This window comes from Nomascus leucogenys, chromosome 21 (genome assembly GCF_006542625.1).
Source record: "Nomascus leucogenys isolate Asia chromosome 21, Asia_NLE_v1, whole genome shotgun sequence".
NCBI classification, from domain to species: domain Eukaryota; kingdom Metazoa; phylum Chordata; class Mammalia; order Primates; family Hylobatidae; genus Nomascus; species Nomascus leucogenys.
Window position 1 is genome coordinate 55,642,325 of NC_044401.1, and position 16,517 is coordinate 55,658,841.

Genomic DNA, 16,517 nt, shown 5'->3' on the forward strand with positions numbered 1-16,517 from the left:
ACATGCTGTGCTCCCATAATGGCTTGGCCCTCCTTTGGTGTTTTGAGAACCTACCCCAAAGTCAGCCTAAAGTTCATTTGCAAGCCTGGTGAGCACTCACTATCTCACTGGGGCAGTGTGACAGAGTGAGGTCTTCAGTATTGCACTGGGATGAAATGTCCACGAGTCTTAGAAACAAAAGTCACAGTTGCTCTTGGGGCCGGGCTGGTTCCTCCATCCCAGTTTTAGCAGGATGTGGCTGTGGCCACAGGGATCCTGCTGAACTCTTGAGACTGTCTGGTGGGTGGGCACCAGTGCCAGCACCGGGGAAGGGAATGTGCAGTAGGCATCCTGCAGGCCTGGGCTCAGTATCTGCAAGTGACCTTCAGTGAAGAGCCTGCTGCCTCACTTGGCAAGAGGGAGGCTGGGGGTGGGTGTGGAGGGTGGGATTTCAGATTCCTTCTGTAGGAGCTGGTCCATGAAGCCAAAATTGGACCAGATCATGCTCCTCGTCTGCTTGATGTAATTGAAGGTCTCCTTCAGGCAGAGCTGTCTGGTCTTCATGGGGTAGGACTTGCAGCTGGTGGGTGAACGGGAGATTCCAGCCTCACGGTGGACCAGGACCTTGCCTCCTTTTCCCTGACACAGTCAATGAAGTCTATTGCATATATATATATATATATATATATATATATATATATATTTTGTTGTTGTTGTTGTTGTTTTGAGATGGAGTTTTACTCTTGCTCCCCAGGCTGGAGTGCAGTGCCGCAATTGCGGCTCACTGCAATCTCTACCTCCCAGGTTCAAGTGATTCTCGTGCCTCAGCCTCCCCAGTAGCTGGGATTACAGGCACTTACCACCACAGCTGGCTAATTTTTGTATTTTTGTAGAGATGAGGTTTCACCACGTGGCCAGGCTGGTCTTGAACTCTTGACCTCAAATGATCAGACCGGCTCGGACTCCCAAAGTGCTGGGATTATAGGCGTAAGCCACTGCGCCCGGCCTGTCTATTCTTGAAAGTAGGAGTTAGTGTCAGCCATATGGCTGTCTTCCATGGGGATCCATTTGTAGTGAAGATGGGTCCTTTGGGCCTTGGAGGTTGGCCTGGAGACCTGTGATGTGCAGGTTGGGGAGGAACTCTCCCTTGGATGACCCTGCCAAAGTAGAGAGAGGGAAAATTTCAACTGGGCCACCCTGGTCATAAGCTGGCCCGTAGCTGATGTGCAGCACTGGTTTTCCATGTTGGCCAGGCTGGTCTCGACCTCTTGACCTCAGGTGATCCGCCCGCCTCGGCCTCTCAAAGTGCTGAGATTACAGGTGTGAGCCAATGTGCCAGGCCGGCTCTCCCACTGTCGATCTTGTGGAATAGTTTTACTTCCACGCAGCACTCAGGATATTCTGAGTAGAAGGTCCGCCTTTGAGGAAGGAGACCCGCGGGCCACGGGCAGGCTGGCGGGCAGGCGAGCAGGAGTTGAGTATGGGGCTCGCAGCTTGGGAGGGTGGCGACTGCCCTAGCCTAGATCCATCGCGGCCACCGCCGTCCTCCTGCCGCAGCCCCGCGCTTTGCCCCGGGCCCGCCGTGGCGCCACCGAGTCGAAGGTGACCTTAAGCGCGCCGCGCACTCTCGGGCGGCAAAGGGCAGGCAGGTCGGGCGGGCAGTGGAGCAGCCGCCGCCTCCTTGCCAGGCATCTAGCCAACTGGCGCCCGTCGGGCACGTGACCCTCATTCCACCGCTCAGCGCCCCAGCGCCCCCGCCCCCCACCCCAACAGAAGCCCTGATTCACATATTTAGAGAAGAAATAATCTCAATCCTACACCAACTCTCCCAGAACATGAAAGAGAAGGGATACTTCCCAGCTCATTTTAATTTATATTTGAATTACCCTGATACTAAAGCCAGTCTAAGACATTACAAGGTGGGTGGAGAGAGAATCTATAGAACAATATATCTTTTATTAACCAATATCCTTCATATCACAAAGTGAATTTAGCAATATGTAAGAACCATAGGCCCTGCAGTGGCTCATGCCTGTAGTCCTAACACTTTGGGAGGCCCAGGTGGGAGGATTGCTTGAGCCTGGGATTTTGAGACCAATAATAAAAAGGATAATAATTCTTAATTTGTTCCTGCTGCTACAACAAAATACCATTGAAACTGAAACGGCCTTTGCAAAATTATGACTGAGACAGTGAAAGAGATCTAACTTAACTGACTCCATCTTGCTGCTAACCTCCAAGCTGTCCGTGTTCATTCCTGGACGTAGGCTGAACTAACTTTGGGAGAAACTTTTTTTTTTTTTTTTGAGACGGAGTGTGGCTCGCTCTGTCGCCCAGGCTGGAGTGCAGTGGCGCGATCCCGGCTCAGTGCAAGCTCCGCCTCCCAAGTTCACGCCATTCTCCTGCCTCAGCCTCCCGAGGCAGGAGACTAGAGTAGCTGGGACTACAGGCGCCCGCCACCAGGCCCGGCTAATTTTTTGTATTTATAGTAGAGACGGGGTTTCACCATGGTCTGGATCTCCCGACCTCGTGATCCACCCGCCTGGGCCTTCCAAAGTGCTGGGATTACAGGCGTGAGCCACCGCGCCTGGCCAGGAGAAACTTAGTTTATAGTTTGTAGTTTAAACAAAGATGGTAACAGCCTTTTCCCAAAGCAGACCTCCTTCTTGCCTGGGGACTATATTGCCTTTGTAGGACTAACATTAGCCACAAGATTGGAAATTATGGTTTAAGGGCCATGCAGCTGGAGGTTATAAGATTCTGACCCTCCCTGAACTGCTCCTAAGATCAGTGCCTGATTTTGCAGACCCTGCACTTGATGGATCAGCTGGCCCCACCCAGATCAATGAACTGGCTCATCTGATCTTGTGCCCCCACTCCCCCACTCAGTAACTGACTCTGCGTAAGAAGACAGCTTCTACTGCCTATGATTTCATCTCTGACCAATCAGCACTCCTGATTGGCTTCCCCTCTTCCACCAAGTTATCCTTAAAAATTCTGCTCCCTGAATGCTCAAATGCTCGGAGAGACTGATTTGAGTAATAATAAAACTCTGGTCTCCCACACAGCTGGCTCTGAGTGAATTAGTCTTTCTCTATTGCCATTGCCCTGTCTTGACGAATCTACTCTGTCTAGGCAGCGGGCAAGGTCAGGTCAACCCCTTGGGTGGTTACAAAACTGCCTTTGCAAAAATTATAACTGAGGAAATTATGGCAGTGAAAGAGATCAGACCTAACTGACTCCATCTTGCTTCTGACCTTCAAGCTGTCCTTGTTCATTCTTGGGTGGATGCCAAACTAACTTTGGGAAGGAATTCAGTTCATGATTTGACTCTGAAACAAAATTGGTAATAGCCCTTTCCCAAAAAGACACAGAGAAATTTAATATAGCAGGCTCCAACTTGCTTGTAAACTCACAAGCTAACTGCCCTTGCCAATTCCTGGGCAGGAATTCCTGGGAGGAATTTAGTTAATAATTTAACCTTAAAGCAAGGATGATAGCAGCCCCTTCCCAAATTACCCTCTCCTTGTTTGGGGACTGACGTTGCCTTTGTAAAACTTATGAAAGGCCATAAGATTTGAACTATAGGTGGGTCCTGAATTCTGCGACGACCTATGCAGAGTTTAACAATTACTAGCCATTGTTTTCTAACTTGCTTACTGCCCAGAATTCATATAGCTAATGGTCACAAGATTTATAATTTCTCTAGTTGCCCCTATAGGTGACATCACTATTGTAAAACCTAACATTGGTATTTGTGATATTTTTCAGGCACTGCATTCTGGTGGAACAACTGATGCCATCCAGACCTGTGACCCCCACCCAGGAACTGACAGAAGCACAGAGACAGTTTTGATACCCCTGTGGTTTCATCCCTGACCAAACCAATCAGTATTTCCCATTCCCTAGCTCCCTGCCTGCCAAACTATCCTTAAAACCCTAGCCTCCACATTCTCTGGGAGGCAGATTTGAGAATTGTCTCATCTTCTTGCTTGGCTGGCCTTGCAATTAAACATGTTCTTTGCTACAAAACCTGCTGTTCTCAGTGCATTGGCTTTTCTGGGCAGTGGGCAAGAAGAACCTCTTGGGCTGTTACAAAACCGTATGATGATCTCAAAAAATGCACCCGCAAGAAAGGCATTTGAAAAGAAAGTCTAGGCCAGGCGCCGTGGCTCACACCTGTAATCCCAGCACTTCGGGAGGCTGAGGTGGGTAGATCATGAGGTCAAGGGATCGAGACCATACTGGCCAACTTGGTGAAACCCTGTCTCTACTAAAAATACAAAAAAAAATTAGCCGAGTAAGGTGCCGGGCACCTATAATCCCAGCTACTCAGGAGGTTGAGGCGGGAGAATCACTTGAACCCGGGAGGCGGAGGTTGCAGTGAGTCAAGATTGTGCCACTGCACTCCAGCCTGGTGACGAAGCAAGACTCCGTCCAAAAAAAAAAAAGAAAGAAAAAGAAAAGAAAAGAAAGTCTAACAACATTCATGATAAAAACTGTCAGTATACTAGTAACAGAAGGGAATATCCTCAACCTGATAATTGATATCAGTAAAATACCTACATCTAACATCATATTTAATGGTAAGAGACTGAGTGCTTTTCCACTGAGAAAGAGAACAAGGTAAGGGTATCTGTTCTTGTCACTCCTATTCAACATTATAATGGAACATTACAATAAGATTATAAAAAAGCATATAGATTGAAAAGGAAGAAATAAAACTGTACTAACAGATTACATAATCGTCTATACAGAAAATCTCAAAGAATCTACAAAAATGTCCTACTATAAGTAATAAGCAACTTAGCAAGGTCACAGGATATGTGGTCAATATAAAAATCAATTTTAATTCTGTACACTAACAGTGAAAATTGGGGCAGGGAGTGGTGGCTCACACCTGCAATCCCAGCACTTTGGGAGGCCAAGACAGGCGGATCATGAGGTCAGGAGATGGAGACCATCCTGGCTAACATGGTGAAACCCTGTCTCTACTAAAAATACAAAAAAATTAGCTGGGCGTGGTGGTGGGCGCCTGTAGTCCCAGCTACTTGGGAGGCTGAGGCAGGAGAATGGCGTGAACCCAGGAGGCGGACCTTGCAGTGAGCCAAGGTTGCACCACTGCACTCCAGCCTGGGCAACAGAGTGAGACTCTGTCTCAAAAAAAAAAAAAAAGAAAAAGAAAAAAGAAAAAGAAAATTAGAACTTGAAATGCTAAAAACCGGCTGGGTGTGGTGGCTCATGCCTGTAGTCCTAGCACTTCGGGAGGCCGAGGTGGGTGGATCATGAGGTTGGGAGTTTGAGACCAGCCTGGCCAACATGGTGAAACCTTGTTTCTACTAAATATACAAAAAAATTAGCTGGGTATGGTGGCGTGAGCCTGCAGTTCCAGCTACTCGGGAGGCTGAGGCAGGAGAATCACTTGAACCTGGGAGGCGGAAGTCACAGTGAGCAGAGGTCACAGTGAGCTGAGATCGTGCCACTGCACTCTAGCCTGGGCAACAGAGCAAGACTCTGTCTCAAAAAAAAAAAGACAAAGAAATGCAAAAACCATTGTGGCTGGGCGCAGTGGCTCACACCTGTAATCCCAGCATTTTGGGAGGCCGAGGCGGGTGGATCACGAGGTCAGGAGATCGAGACCATCCTGGCTAACACGGTGAAACCCCATCTCTACTAAAAATACAAAAACTTAGCCGGGCATGGTGGCGGGCGCCTGTAGTCCCAGCTATTCGGGAGGCTGAGGCAGGCGAATGGCATGAACCTGGGAGGTGAAGCGTGCCACTGCACTCCAGCCTGGGCAATAGAGCGAGACTCTGTCTCAAAAAAAAAAAAAAAATTATGGTTTTTTTTACATTACAAATGTAATGTAAGTACCATTGAAATGTGAAGTACCATCGCCAGTTGCAGTGGCTCATGCCTGTAATCCTGGCACTTTGGGAGGCTGAGGTGGGTGGATTGCTTGACCCTAGGAGTTCAAGACCAGCCTGGGCAACATGGGAACATTTCTCAGCCTCTACAGAAAAAAATACAAAAAATATCTGGGTGTGGTGGTGCATGCCTGTAGTCCTAGCTACTTGGAGGCTTAGCTGGGAGGACCACTTGAGCCCCAGGAGGTTGAGGCTGCAGTGAGCTGTGATGGTGCTGTTGCTGGGCTTTTCCTTAGTTCAGATAAAGATGGGGTCCTTGTCACATGGCCATGAGAATCTAGGCTTGCAGACAATTTGAAGAATTAGAAAAATGGGATTTATTGGGCCAAATGAGAAACAAAGAGGGAAACAGGGACTCTCAGCAGAGTGAAAGTACTGTTAGTCCGTGCTTCTTGCCTCACGGATTGAATTGCAGATTCCACCCAGGAAAAGGAGGGGGCAGGCTCCTCCCCACTGCAAACAGCAGGAACTTTTGTGGCTCCATCCCAATGTGCACTCCTCCCAGTGCACAGGCTGGTTGAAATTTCTCTGGGGATCCCTTCCCATCTGGCTGTCTCAGTGCCATTGCACTCCAGCCTGGGTGACAGAGTGAAACTTTGTTTCAAAAAAAAAAAGTATCCTTTATGATAACACCAAAAGACGTGAAATAGGTATAAATCTAACAAAATGTGTGCAGCAGATTTACACAGCAAACTACAGAACCCTGATAAGAGAAATCAAAGGAGACTAAAACAAATAAGATATATCATGTTCATGGATAAGAAGACTCAATATTATTAAGGTGTCTTAAATTGATCTGTACATTCAGTACAATCCATTTTAAAGTTCTAGCAATATTTTGGTAGAAATCCACAAGCTGATTCTAAGAATTATGTGGAAAAGAAAAGGAACTAGAATGGTCAAAACAATTTTGAAAAAGAAGAACAAGTCTAGGTGCGGTGGCTCATGCATGTAATCTGAGCACTTTGGGAGCCACGATGCATCATTTGTGGCCAGGAGTTCAAGACCAGCCTGGGTAACATAGAGACACTCCATCTCCAGAAAAACATTTTTCAAATTAGCTAGAGGCTGGGTGCAGTGGCTCACGCCTATAATCCCAGCACTTTGGGAGGCCAAGGCGGGCGGATCACAAGGTCAGGAGATCAAGACCATCCTGGCCAACACAGAGAAACTCTGTCTCTTCTAAAAATACAAAAAATTAGCCAGATGTGGTGGTACACACCTGTAGTCCCAGCTACTCTGGAGGCTGAGGCAGGAGAATCGCTTGAACCTGGGAGGTGGATGTTGCAGTGAGAAAAAAAAATTAGCTGGGTGTGATAGTGCACACCTGTGGCCCTAGCTACTAGAGAGGCTGAGGTGAGAGAATTGCTTGAGCCCAAGAGTTAGAGACTGAAATGAGCTAAAAACAAACAAACAACAACAAAAGCAAACAAACAAAAAAAGTTGGAGGACTCATAGTACCTGATTTCAAGTCTTACTACAAAGATAGATAATCAGGGTAAAGTAATATTGGCAAAAGGATGGACACATACATCAGTGGAACAAAACAGAGTCCAGAGAATGATCCACACATAAATACCAATTAATTTTTTTTTCTTTTGAGACAGAGTCTTGCTCTGTCACCCAGGTTGGAGTGCAGTGGTGCGATCTCAGCTCACTGTAACCTCTGCCTCCTGGGTTCAAGTGATTCTCCTGCCTCAGCCTCCCAAGTAGCTGGGATTACAGGTGTGCGCCACCACGCCTGGCTCATTTTTTGTATTTTTAATAGAGACGGAGTTTCACCATGTTGATCAGGCTGTTCTCAAACTCCTGACCTCAGTTGATTCACCTGCCTCGGCCTCCCAAAGTACTGGGATCACAGGCGTGAGCCACCACGCCAGCCCACCAATTGGATTTTTGAAAACATTTTTACTGAGATATAATTCACATATTATAAAAATTCACCCATTTAAAGTGTACATTTCGATGCTTTTATTATGTTCACAGAGTTGTACAACCATCATCAAAATGTAAGTTTAGAACATTTCAGTTCCTCAAAAAGAAACCCCATATCCATTAGCAGTCTACTCTTCAGTCTCCTGTTCCCTCAACCCTAGGAAATCACTAATCTACTTTCTATCTGTATATATTTGCCTAATCTTGACATTTCATATGAATGGAATTATACAGTATGTGGTCTTTTGTGACTGGCTTCTTCTACTTAGCATAATGTTTTCAAGGTTTACCCACATTGTAGCATGTACCAATATTTAATTCCTTTTTATTATGAAATAATATTTCATTGTATGGCTATACTACATTTTAGGTATCTAGTCAGCAGTTGAGGTGTTGGGGCTCAGGATACCCCAGCTCAAAATACGACTGTAGGAGACCAGAATGTGCTGCCCCAAAATATACTTCCTTGGCATATTTCAAGCTGGTTATTCTGAGAAACTGCAGACAGGAGCAGCTCTAAAAAGCTGTCCTTTTGTACAAGAAATTTGCATCTATAAAGGAAACCTATACGAGTAAAAGTATCTGTGTCAGGAAGAGGGCTGCTCAGAGACAATTTTTATTACCTGAGAGCAGGAAACGCCATAGCGAAACATGATGTTTTGGGATGCTGATTACTTTGAACCGAGGGCACTTGTGGAACAGCAGATTCAGGCAGAGGCTTTCTCTGAATTCCCCCTTATTTGCCTAAAGATGGATCCTCCAAAAGGAACTCAGAAGTCATGAAGATTAACTCCATATCAGGAGGAGAGACTAGAGCTCTGTCTTCTCTCTATCCCACCCAGATTATCACCTGTTCTTCTGAGGGCCCATTCATCTTCCCAAAATTCATTTACTATTCCTACTCCCTAAATTGCCTACATTCCCTTTCACCTCTCCTCTAGGAAGAGGGCATATTAGCTTCTAGATCACCCTGGGTTACGGCGTATTCACTTTTCTTTCATGGGATGCCCTTTGGCATGTAATAAATTTGTATACCTTTTCTTTTATTAATCTGTCGTATGTCAACTTAATTTGTAGCCTAGCCAAAGAACAGAGCAGGGTAAAGGGAAGCCATTTTCCCCTCTTGTAACCAGCCAATGGGTTCACCTTGCCTGCTGCTTAGACATAGCTTATTTGTCAAGACAAGGCAATTGCAATAGAGGAAGAGTAATTCACAACAGGACTGGCAGTACGGGAGACTGGAGTTTTGTATTACTCAAATCAGTCTCCCTGAAAATTTGGAGATCAGAATTTTAATATCTTTTTAAATTTTTTAATTGTTTCTTTTTTTTTTCTTTTTTTTTCTTTTTTTTGAGACAAGGTCTGGTTTTATTGCCCAAGCTGGAGTGCAGTGGCGCAATCTTGGCTCACTGTAACCTCTGCCTCCTGGGCTTAAACCATCCTCCCACCCTATCCTCCCGAGTAGCTGGGACTACAGGCATGCACCACCAGCTAATTTCTGCATTTTTGGTAGAGACAGGGTTTCTCTTTGTTGCCCAGGATGGTTTCGAACTTGTGAGCTCAAGCGATCCACCCGCCTCGGCCTCCCAAAGTGCTAAGATTACAGGTGTGAGCCACTGCACCCAGCCAGTATCAGAGTTTTTAAGAATAATTTTGTGGGTAGGGGGGCAGTGAGCCAGGAGTGCTGATTGGTCAAGTCAGAGATGAAATCATAGGGAGTCAAAACTGTTCTCTTGTGCTGAGTCTGTTCCTGGGTGGGGGCCACACGACGAGATGAGCCAGTTTATCAATCTGGGTGGTGCCAGCTGATCCATCCAGTGTAGGGTCTGCAAAATATCTCAAGCACTGATCTTAGGTTTTACAATAGTGATGTCATCCCCAGGAGCAATTTGGGGAGGGTCAGAATCTTGCAGCCTGCAGCCGCATGACCCCAAAACCATAATTTCTAATCTTATGGCAAATTTGTTAGCAAGGCAGTCTAGTCCCCAGGCAGGAAGGAGGTTTGTTTTGGGAAAGGGCTGTTATGGTCTTTGTTTGAAAGCTAAACTATAAACTAAGTTCCTCCCAAAGATAGTTTGGCCTATGCCCAGGAATGAACAAGGACAGTTTGGAGGTTAGAAGCAAGATGGAGTGGGTTAGGTCGATCTCTTTTGCTGTAATAATTTTCTCAGTTATGGTTTTTGCAAAGGCAGTTTCATTCTCCTACAATGAACGTTTGTGTTGTTTCCACTTTTTGGCTATTATGAATAATGTTATGACCACCCATACATAAGTTTGTGCAAACATATGTTTTTATTTCTCTTGAGGCAACCCCCAAGAGAATAGGCATTCAGTTGTCTCCAAATTAAGTTGAATTATATGTGCTCAGGGTGTTTAAAACTCCAAATGGTTAAGTTAGAACCAATCAGAGAATCTATCTCTGTCATCTGCTGGCCTTTGAGGGCTTCCCAGGAACAATGACTTCTGCTTCTTATTGCTTTCCTGTGCTCCAGATCTGAGGTTGTGGCCTAACCACTGTTGCCCTATGCCAGGAGTAGAATTGCTAGGTCATGTTGTAGCAGGACGAGCCGTGGACAAAACCCCACAGACACCGAGATAGTGAAGGAAGTGGCTTTAATCAGCTGGAAGCATTGGCAGACTAACGTCTTAAAATCCGAGATTGTCAGGTGCCCAACTTCTGTCCCTTTTAAGGGCTCACAACTCTGAGGGGGTCCACGTGAGAGGGTCGTGATCAATTGAGCAAGCCAGGGGGTATGTGACAGGGGCTGCAAGCACTGGTGGTCAGAGTGAAACAGAACAGAACGAGAGGTTTCACAATGTCCTTCCATATAATATCTGGAATCTATAGATAACATCAGTTGCTAGGTCAGGGGTGGAATTTTAACTACCAGGCTTAGGTCAGGCAGGCCTAGGCCTGGTTTCGGGTCTGGTTCCTTGGTTTCGGGTCTGGTTCCTAGGCGCCGGGCTACCTGCTTTTGTTTCTCTTTTCTTTCCTTTTCTGAGTATAAAACAATATGAGAGGGTCTGTCTCTCTTCTCTCAATGTGGTAACATTATGTTTAACATTTTTAGAAACTTCCAAATTTTCCAAATTGTTTTCATTTCTTTTTCTTTTCTCTTTTTTTTTTTTTTTGACACAACATCACGTTTTGTCACCCAGGCTAGAGTATAGTGGTGTGATCTTGACTCACTGCAACCTCCGCCCCTCAGGCTCAAGCAATCCTCCTACCTCAACTTCTCAAGTAGCTGGGACTACAGGCATGTAGGCATGGCTGGATAATTTTTTGTATTTTTTGTAGAGAAGGAGTTTTGCCATGTTGCCCAGGCTGGTCTCGAACTCCTGGACTCAAGCGATCTGCCTGCCTCAGCCTTCCAAAGTGCTGGGATTACAGGTGTGAGCCATCATGCCTAGCCCAAATTGTTTTTCAGGGCAACAACTTCATTTTACATTCTCACCAGTAATATATGAAGGTTCTGATTTCTCCACATCCTTACTAACAGTTGGTATTATCTGTCTTTTCTATGTTATCCACTAATAATTGAGAAGAGATATCTCAATGTGATTTTTGACAAAGATGCAAAGGCTATTCCATGGAAAAAGGATCGTTTTTCAACAAATGGTGCCAGAATAATCAGATATCTATGCACATTAATTGACCCTTGATCCTAACCTTTCATCACAAACAAAAATTAACTCGAAATAGATAATAGATTTAAATGTAAAGGATAAACCTATAAAACTTCTGGAAGAAAACATAAAGAAAAAGCTTTGTCATCTAGGTCAAGCAAAAAATGCTTGTCTATTATATAAAAAATATAACAAAAGAAAAAATGGGCTGGGTGCAGTGGCTCACAACTGTAATCCCAACACTTTGGGTGGCTGAGGCAGGCAGATTGCTTGAGCCAAGGAGTTCAACACCAGCCTGGGGAACGTGGCAAAACTCTGTCTCTAAAAAAAAATACAAAAAATTAGCTGGGCATGGTGGCACACACCAGTCCCAGCTACTTGGGAAGCTGAAGTGGGAGAATCACCTGAGCCCAGGAAGTCAAAGCTGCAGTGAGCTATGATTGAGCCACTGCACTCTAGCCTGGGTGACAGAGTGAGATCCTATCTCAAAAAAATAAAGAAAAAGAGAAAGAAAGAAAGAAAAAACGATAAATTGGACTTTATCAAAATTAAGAACTTTCACTCTTCAAAAGACACTGTTAATAGAGTGAAAAGGGCTGGGTGCCTGTAATCGTGAGCCTGGCTCACGCCTGTAATCCCAGCACTTTGGGAGGCCGAGGCAGGCGGATCATGAGGTCAGGAGACCGAGACCATCCTGGCTAACATGGTGAAACTCCGTCTCTACTAAAAATACAAAAAAATTAGCCAGGCGTGGTGGCGGGCGCCTGTAGTCCCAGCTACTTGGGAGGCTGAGGCAGGAGAATGGCGTGAACCCGGGAGGCGGAGCTTGCTGTGAGCCAAGATTGAGCCACTGCACTCCAGCCTGGGTGAAAGAGCGAGACTCCATCTCAAAAAAAAAAAAAAAAAAAAAAATAGAGTGAAAAGATGAGCCACAAATTTGGACAAAATATTTGCAAAACACATATGAGGCAAAGGGAAAACTTCCCCTTTGCTTTCTGAATGTTCACTGAAATCAACTGACAAAAGACAGATTAATAGGAGAAAAGGCATACAACTTTATTAATGTGCATGGGATGTTAGCAGTGGCAAATCCATATGAGTCTGCAGCAACTTGATTCTTGCCTCCCAGAAGGAAAAAATTCATCTGAGGGACATAAGGCAGAGTAAGGGATCAAGGCAAGTTTTAGACCTGAAGTAAAAGTTTATTAAAAAGTTTTAGAGCAGGAATGAAAGGAAGTAAAGTACAAGAGGGCCACGCAGGCAACAATCTAAGTGCCCTGTTGACCTTTGACTTAGGTTTTTTTTTTTTAGATGGAGTCTTGCTCTGTCACCCAGGCTGGAGTGCAGTGGTGCCATCTTGGCTCACTGCAACCTCTACCTCCCAGGTTCAAGCAATTCTCCTGTCTCAGCCTCCCTAGTAGCTGGGATTACAGGCAAGCGCACAATGCCCGGCTAATTTTGTATTTTTAGTAGAGATGGGGTTTCGCCATGTTGGTCAGGCTGGTCTTGAACTCCTGACCTCAGGTGATCTGCCCACCTCAGCCTCCCAAAATGCTGGGATTACAGGCACGAGTCACTGTGCCTGGCCCCAGGTGTTTTTTATCTATTGGGAGACTGCCTTTCCTTGGCACTGGTTGCAACCAATTATTATTTTAGAGAGAGAGTTTAACAATCACCTGACCATCACCTGATGGTCACTTGACATGCCTGTAATCCCTGCACTTCAGGAGTCCGTGATGGGAGGATCGTTTGAGGACAGGAGTTCGAGACCAGTCTGGTCAACATAGCAAGACCCGATCTTTAAAAAAACGAACTGAAGGCTGGGTGCTGTGGCTCACGCCTGTAATCCTAGCACTCTGGGAGGCCAAGGTGGGCAGATCACGAGGTCAGGAGATCGAGACCATCCTGGCTAACACGGTGAAAACCGTGTCTCTACTAAAAAATACAAAAAATTAGCTGGGCGTGGTGGTGGGCACCTGTAGTCCCAGCTACTCAGGAGGCTGATGCAGGAGAATGTCGTGAACCCGGGAGGCAGAGCTTGCAGTGAGCCAAGATCATGCCACTGCACTCTAGCCTAGGCGACAGAGCAAGACTCCGTCTCAAAAAAAAAAAAAAAAAGAATTGAAATAAAATAAAATAAAATAAAATAAAAAGAAATACAGCTCATGCTCATGGATTGGGAGAATCAGTATCATGAAAATGATCATAAGGCCCAAAGCAACCTATTATGTTCAATGCAATTCTTATCAAACTACCAACATCGCTTTTCACAAAATTGGAAAAAAAATCCTAAATTTTATATGGAACTGAAAAAGAGCCCAAATAACCAAAGCGATCCTAAGCAAAAAAACAGATCTGGAGGCATCACATTACCTGACTTCAACTTATACTACAAGGCTATAGTAACCAAAACAGCATGATATTGATATAAAAGTAGATACATAGACCAAATAGAACAGAACAGGACCCAGAAATAAAGCCAAATACTCATAACCACCTGATCTTTGACAAAGCATACAAAAAAATAAATTGGGGGAAAGGATACACTGCTTAATAAATGGTGCTGAAAAGACTGGATAGACACCTGTAGAAGAATGAAACTAGATCCCTATCTCTCATTATATACAAAAATCAACTCGAGATGGATTAAAGACTTAAATCTAAAACGTGAAACCATAAAAGTTCTAAAAGTAAATGTAGGAAAAATTCTTCTGGACTTTGGCCTAGGCAAATAACTTATAAATAAGACCCTGAAAGCAAATGCAACAAAAACAAATGTAAATAAATGGGGACCGGGCACGGTGGCTCACGCCTGTAATCCCAGCACTTTGGGAGGCCAAGGCAGGCTGATCAGTTGAGGACAGGAGTTCAAGACCAACCTGGCAGACATGGTGAAACCCTGTCTCTACTAAAAATACAAAAATCAGCTGGGCATGGTGGCACGCACCTGTAGTCCCAGCTACTCAGGAGCCTGAGCCAGTATAATTGCTTGAACCCAGGAGGTGGAGGTTACAGTGAGCTGAGATTGCACCATTGCACTCAAACCTGGGCAACAGAGTGAGTGAGACTCCATCTCAAATAAATAAATATATAAATAAATGGGACCTAATTAAACTAGAAACTTCTGCACAGCGAAATAAATAATCATCAGAGTCAACAGAAAACCCATAGGATGGGAGAAAATATTTTCAAACTATACATCCAGCAAAGGACTAATATCCAGAATCTACAAGGAACTCAAGCAAATCAGCAAGAAAAGGATGAATAATCCCATCAAATGTGGCAAATGACTTGAATAGACATTTCTCAAAAGAAAATATACAAATGGCCAACAAACATGAAAAAATGCTCAACACCACTAATCATCAGAGAAATGTAAATTAAAACCATCATTAGATACCACTTTACCCCAGCCAGAATGGCCATTACTAAAAAGTCAGAAAACAATAGACATTGGCATGGATGTGGTGAAAAGGAAACATTTCTACACTATTGGTGGGAATGTAAGTTAGTACAACCTCTGTGGAAAAAAGTATGGAGATTTCCCAATAATTCTCTCTCTCTCTCTTTTTTTTTGAGACGGAGTCTTGCTCTGTCGCCCAGGCTGGAGTGCAGTGGCATGTTCTCAGCTCACTGCCACCTCTGCCTCCCGGGTTCAAGCAATTCTCCTGCCTCAGCCTCCCAAGTAGCTGGGACTACATGTGCCTGCCCCCATGCCTGGCTGATTTTTGTATTTTTTTAGTACAGATGGGATTTCACCATGTTGGCCAGGCTGGTCTCAAACTCCTGACCTCAAGTGATCCGCCTGCCTCGGCCTCCCAAAGTGCTGGGATTACAGGCGTGAGCCACCGCACCTGCAGTGCTTATTCTCAAAGAATGAAAAGTAGGTTTACCATTTAATCCAGCAATCCAAATACTAGGTATCTCCCAAAGGAAAAAAAGTCATTAAGTAAAAAAGACACCTACACATTGGCCAGGTGTGGTGGCTCACGCCTGTAATCCCAGCACTTTGAGAGGCCAAGGCAGGCAAATCACACGAGGCCTGGAGTTTGAGAGCAGCCTGGCCAACATGGTGAAACCCCGTCTCTACTAAAAATGCAAAAATTAGCCAGGTGTGGTGGTGCATGTCTGTAATCCCAGCTACTGGAGAGGCTGAGGCAGGAGAATTACTTGAACCCCTAGAGACGGAGGTTGCAATGAGCCAAGATCACATCACAGCCTGGGCGACAAAGCGAGACTCCGCTTCAAAAAAATAAAAATAAAAATAAAATAAAAAAAATAAAAAGGAAATAATGTATTTTGCAGAAACCTGGGTGGAGCTGGAGGCTATTATTCTAAGTGAATTAACTGAAGAATGGAAAACCAAATACTGTATGTTCTCACTTACAAGTGAAAGCTAAACTATGGGTACACAAAAGCATACAGAGTGGTATAATGGACACTACATACTCAGAACAGGGAGGCTGAGAGGGGGATGTGTGATTAAAAACTACATGTTGGGTATAATGTACATTACTTAGGTGACAGGTGCGCTAAAATCTCAGACTTCATCACTATACAATTCATTGATGTAACCAAAAACCACTTGTACTCCTAAAGCTATTGAAATTTTTAAAAAGTCCAGTTCTCTCACAGTACAAAGTAATCCCTGGTACCCCCTGAGAAAAGAAAAATAGCTCAGAGTACTTTGAGCTATGTGAGGTATACAAAATTTATTAGTCCCGGAGAGACATAAGTAAGGGACTTCAGTCATGCCCTCTGCACCCATGTAGTTATTTACAGTCATTTTGTTCCTGACTAGGTATCTTACCTATTATCTTCATGTTCCTGAAATTTTTAGTACAATGAACAATGCACAGCAAATCAATAGGTTCAGTTATTTTCATGTAAATTCTTTTTTTTTTTTTGAGACGAGGTGTTGCTCTGTCTCCCAGACTGGAGTGCAGTGGCAGGATCTCGGCTCACTGCAACCTCCGCCTCCTGGGTTCCAGCAATTCTCCTGCCTCAGCCTCCAGAGTAGCTAGGATTACAGGCACATGCCACCATGCC

At 44.8% G+C, this 16,517-nt stretch overlaps 1 pseudogene; it reads right to left on the minus strand.

Annotated features, from left to right (window-relative positions):
• Positions 1 to 224: 224 nt before the first annotated feature.
• On the minus strand, positions 225 to 1,708 carry LOC100605548 (annotated as a pseudogene).
• Positions 1,709 to 16,517: the final 14,809 nt, after the last annotated feature.